The following is a 6,000-nucleotide window of genomic DNA, read 5'->3' as shown; positions in this document are numbered from 1 at the left end:
ATCCTCCTACAACAATTTCTTTAGCAGCTGGCCAAATTAGGCCAATATCTAACTTTTTAAATCACAATCATTGACCTCATATGTATTGCCAGAGAACAGGTGGAAATCTGTCCAAGAAGCAGAAGCTCAGTTGTGAGTGAATGCAATGAATATGCCACAGAACCCCTAGCAGCTCAGCACTGCTGCTGGGCTCTTAGACATGGTTGGCAGATGGCGTCCAGAGAGGAATTTCACACAGTGATGGACCTTCAGAGAATTCCCAGTCTGCAGGTTCAGGGCTAGATTTTAGGGATCAGTAATGGAACAAAGCTGTGGTAGGTTCGGAATCTGACTCTTCCAAACAAGTTTTCCACCGATACAAGGAAGCCAGGCAAAGGAGACAGTCAGATATGTGAGGCCTCAGTAGCAATTCCTGAAGCCTCCAAGGTCTAACTGTGGTTATGTCCATCTTTGACTGAGAGCAGAAGAGGACAGGAGTGAACCATGCTCCCTTCAAAGAGGACTCACTTACTATCCCAAGCATCCTGAGCTGGATTGTGTTACCTCCATTTGCTGGTGAAGACTTGGGATGCACAGAAGTTAGTGACTTGCCCAAAGACCTATACAGGTGAATGTTGGAGGCAGGATTTGGTATTCCCTCAGTAAATTATCACTGATTAACTAATGTGCGTGCTGATCTATATAAAAGGGAAAAGCAGGATAGGACATCTTGGGTGAGGAAGTTCCCCCAAGAGGGAGCTACATGGTGTGGTATTTAGGAATATCCTGGATTTTTGGTGCTTGGTGTCCAGTCCTTGCCATACTTTCTAAAAGGGGCATAGCTCCTTAGCCTGGCTTCTCTTTGTTGAGACCCAGCTATGAACTGAGTGAGGGCATCATCTGAGAAAAGAATGGACAAGTATGAAATTCCAATGCACAACAAGTCTTAAAGAGCAGGAAGGTCTTGGAGGCTGCCCACTTGGGAGAAAGAAGGTAGTGATGGAGGAGAAGCTGTGGGGTAGAGCTGTACAAACTAAGGGAGGTCAAGAAGAGGCAAGAGTCCTGACATGTGTTTCTTTCTATTCCAAGCTCTTTGCAGAGAGCACACATGGGGTCCAGGGCACCTTGGTACAAGGACAGGTTTAGTCACACTTTGCCTCTGCTGCTGGGACACCAGCCCTTTGAATACAGCTTCGTATGTTGAGCTGTGCCAGGGGATGTATGCTGGGAGTCATGGCTTGCCTGAAAGCACACAGGTAATGCAGAAGGATTCAGAACATAGAACTTAGAGAATGGACCATTGGCTGGTGCAAACCAGGGTGAGAGAAGGTACTTCTCCATGCAGGGAATCTGAATGTCTGACTACTAGGGCTGGTAAGATGGTGTTGAGAGGTTGAGCATGCATGCCTGAATTTGAAAAGTTAACCAGAGCCTGAAGGGTGAGAACAAGATAATTCAACTGAAGAATCAGGTGTTTCCTCTCTCCTTGGTCTCAGTTCTTTTTCATGATTATTTCCTCATATGATGCTTAACTGTCGAGGTCAGGTCCAGAATATGTCTACCCAGTGCCCACCAAAATCCTCCACATCCCCTGGAGGCAAATCCCAGATGTCACAAATCCCATCCCCAGGTCGCACCAGTGCTCACACCATGGGCCTACCCCAGAGTCAAACAGCGGGGGCGACTGAACACCTCCCCAGCTCTCAGCACCCTGCACAGGCAGGGCACCCCAGGGCCTGCCATATAACTCATCCCACGTCTATCCAGTTTGCATTGTTTTGTTTTTTTGAACAATCAGGTTGATATTACTTTTCTTGGAAAAAAAACTGTTTTAGACACGAACATAAATCTCTGTATGAATTCAGCATAAGAAGTTCAATCATTATTTGGCAATGAGATGGAATAGTGGTTGTGGGATGGTCTATCCAAATCTAGTTGGAGAAGACTCATTCTTGCACAGAAATGCACAACTGGATTTCCTATCCTCCTGTTTGTGCGATACTGAAGGTACTGTGCCTAAGATCAATCATAGAAAATTAGTTAATGGTAATATTATCCACTTAAAATCTCTTGCTTTATGCCTTCAGTGTATTTTAAATTTCATTTATTTTGTCTTTCATTTCCATAAGATTTGTTATTTTTCTGTTTTTTTTCCAATTCATCTTTTTTTTTACAGTGTCTTCTTATTTATCTATTATTTTACTTTATTTTTTATTTTTAAAGAAGCTTTAGATTATATGTGAAGCACAGAGAGAATAATGAAGTGGACCCTCCAGCTTCAGCCTGTGTGCCTCCATAGTTATTGATTTCACCACCATGTCATATAGGCTCCACAGAAGAGATGGGGAAACCAAATCCCAGAGAGAAGGAAAGCTTGCCTATGGCCACATGGGTAGAGGAGGCAGAACTGATTTAACCCAGGCTCCCAGGCACTACATCCCTGTGTGTCCCTCCCCTGTACAAAACATTAGATCCCTGGGTTCCAAGATTCCATGGGTAGGTGGGGCAAGGGGGAGACAAATTCCTAAGTCCTTCACTGTACTACACTCTCCTGACTTCTGTTTCCAGCATAATTCTTCCTTCTCACTCTCCAGTAGCCATGGGGAAGTGCAGATATGTGGGCAGAATGGGGCCATGATACCCGACCATCCTCCTCTACAAAAGGCCACATATTGCATGGTTCCATTTACATAGAATGTCTGAATAGGGAAACCAGTAAAATAGAAAGCAGATAAATGATTTCCTATGACTGGGCCTGGTTGAGGGCGATGATGGTGGTGAGACTGGGATAAAATGTGGTGACTTTTAATAGGTATGGGATTTCTTTTTGGAGTGACATAACTGTACTAAATTTGGTTGTGCTAATGCATGCACACTTCTGTGAATATGCTAAATCATTCACTTGTAAACTATAAATCATTGAATAGTAGGATATATGAATAAATAAAGCTGTTGTTTTAAAAATGAACTGAGCAAATGTGGCAAAATATAAATGTTACCCTTGTAAAGGCGGATATATTGGTTAATATTTTATTTGTCTAAATAAATATTTCATAATATTTCATGAATATCAATACTATTCCAGGAAACGGACTTTGGCCCAGTGGTTAGGGCGTCCGTCTACCACATGGGAGGCCCGCGGTTCAAGCCCCGGGCCTCCTTGACCCGTGTGGAGCTGGCCCATGCGCAGTGCTGATGCGCGCAAGGAGTGCTGAGCCACACAGGGGTGTCCCCCGCGTGGGGGAGCCCCACGCGCAAGGAGTGCACCCATAAGGAGAGCCGCCCAGCGCGAAAGAGGGAGCAGCCTGCCGAGGAATGGCGCCGCCCACACTTCCCTGCCGTTGCCACTGACGACAACAGAAGCGGACAAAGAAACAAGACGCAGCAAAAAGACACAGAAAATAGACAACCGGGGGAGGGAAGGGGAATTAAATAAATAAAAATAAATAAATCTTTAAAAAAAAAACTATTCTGTAATAACATCAATCATCTATTTAATAGTAGACATACAGCACTGGGTTTCAGGAAAGGATGTCTTATTAACTCTAGACAACTGTATTTTACTTCAATTCATAAGCACCATTTGTATATTTGGGAGGAATGAGCATTAAGTTGGGATATTTCTGGGATACCTTCATGGGTTCTAAGGATTCTAGTATGGTCCCAATGTTATAACATGCTTCACGTCATTTTACTGAAATATTTCCCCCCTTCTTTTCTGTTCTTTTGTAATTCAGGGACACATATAACATGTATATATTTGTGCATTCCCTTATGTCACTCGATTCCCTGAGAACGTGTTCCATTTTTCTATTCTTTACTCTTTCTGTTCTCCTTTCTTTTCAAGTTCACATGCTCGGTCCACCAAATCATTAATTCTTTCCTCCACCAATTCAAATCTGCTGTTAGATGCCTCTAACGTACTTCTCCCCCATCTATTGTTTGCTCTCTGTGTCCATTCACTTTGCAATCTATTTTTCTGTATCTGCTTATCTTCTTAGGTGGCACCAGAAACTGATCCTGGTACCTTCCAGAGTAGGAGAGAAATGCTCCTTCTCTTGCACCACCTCAGCTCCCCATCTGCAGCATCTCTTATTGTCTCTCCTCTCTGTCTCTTTTTGTTGCATCATCTTGCTATGCCAGCTCTCCATTCAGGCCAGCTTGCCACGAGGGCCAGCACTCCTGCACAGGACAGCTGTCCTGTACAGGCCAGCACTCCATGTGGGCCAGCTCTCCACTCAGTCCAGCTGACCATGTGGGTCAGTTTGCCTTCACCAGGAGGTTCCAGGAATTGAACCCGGGACCTCCCACATGGTAGACAGGAGCTGCATCACTTGAGCCACCTCCTCCTCTCTCTAAAGTACGTTCATCCTCATCCATTGTGACTTTCATTCCCATGAGCTTTTACATCTCTTTACGTTCTTTCTGCTCACACATTTGATGGATGTAGGATGGCTGATTACCTAAAAGTAACTTGTTTCTCTCCTTGTTGCTAGGATACAAAGGAAAAAATTATATGTAAATTAGAAGGTATTGAGGGAAGCAGACTGGGCACAGTGGTTAGGGCATCCGTCTACCACATGGGAGGTCCGCAGTTCAAACCCCGGGCCTCCTTGACCTGTGTGGAGCTGGTCCATGTGCAGTGCTGATGCGCGCAAGGAGTGCCCTGCCACACAGGGGTGTCCCCCATGGAGTCCTACATGCAAGGAGTGCATCCCATAAGGAGAGCTGCCCAGAGTGACAGAAAGTGCAGCCTGCCCAAGAATGGCGCCGCACACAGGGAGAGCTGACACAAGATGATGGAACAAAAAGAGACACAGATTCCCGTGCTGCTGACAACAACAGAAGTGGACAAAGAAGAAGATGTGGCAAATAGACACAGAGAACAGACAACTGGGGTGGGAGGGAAGGGGAGAAAAATAAATAAATAAATAAATCTTAAAAAAAAAAAGAAGGTAATGAGAGGCAACCCTCTCTGGATGCCAAAATCTTCTCCTGAGGTGAAGAACATCCTATTGAAGCAATGAAGTATGAAAATCAGCTTCCACTGGTTGGCCAGACCTGTGCAGAAGAAGCCCCTGGCTGTCCTCACTTCAACTTGCCTGATTAACATAGTGAAATTTCCACCCAGGGGTGGAGTTATCCACCCCTTTTCGTACATTAAATATATGTGCAAACATGATTTCCTAAACATAATAATCATACAACTATATAACTAGCTGTGTATGTTCATCCATATGCATAAAAGTTCATCCATATGCATAAGTGAAACAAATGCTAAGTAGGAACTTAGGTATTTAAGCAAGAATGAACCTGTAGCATGGGAGTTAGGTCTGTGTTGCTTTAGACCAACCTTGGCTCCTGTCTGCAGACATAATAAATGTAAGTTCTACCCAACTCTTGGGTTAAAGTTCTTATTTCCTCTACATCTCTTGTTATCTCCAAAGGCCTGGCTTTGAGGGCTAACACTGTCTTCTCAATATCCATTATCTCTTTATCTATTATGTTTCTTCTTGGAATTGATTTAGGAGCTTTGTGTGAACATCATTGCTTAGTTGTCTTTTTTTTTTTTTAAGATTTTTAAAAAAAGTTTATTTCTCTCTCCTCCCCCCCTCCCCCAGTTGTCTGCTCTGTGTCCATTTGCTGCGTGTTCTTCTGTGACCACTTCTATCCTTATCAGCAGCACCAAGAATCTGTGTTTCTTTTTGCTCTTTCATCATGTGTCAACTCTCCATGTGTGCGGTGCCATTCTTGGGCAAGCTGCACTTTTTTTCACATTGGGCGGCTTGCCTTACGGGGTGCATTCCTTGTGTGTGGGGCTCCCCTATATGGGGGACATCCCTGGATGGCAGGGCACTCCTTGTGCTCATCAGCACTGTGCATGGGCCAGGTCCACACAGGGCAAGGAGGCACGGAGTTTGAACCATGGAACACCCATGTGGACGGACGCCCTATCCATTGGACCAAGTCCGCTTCTTGCTTAATTGTGCTAAATCCTGTGTCTCATGATTCTTGGATTGT

Source organism: Dasypus novemcinctus, chromosome 8, assembly GCF_030445035.2.
Source record: "Dasypus novemcinctus isolate mDasNov1 chromosome 8, mDasNov1.1.hap2, whole genome shotgun sequence".
NCBI classification, from domain to species: domain Eukaryota; kingdom Metazoa; phylum Chordata; class Mammalia; order Cingulata; family Dasypodidae; genus Dasypus; species Dasypus novemcinctus.
The sequence above is the reverse complement of the archived record's forward strand: the minus strand, read 5'-3'. Positions refer to the sequence as shown.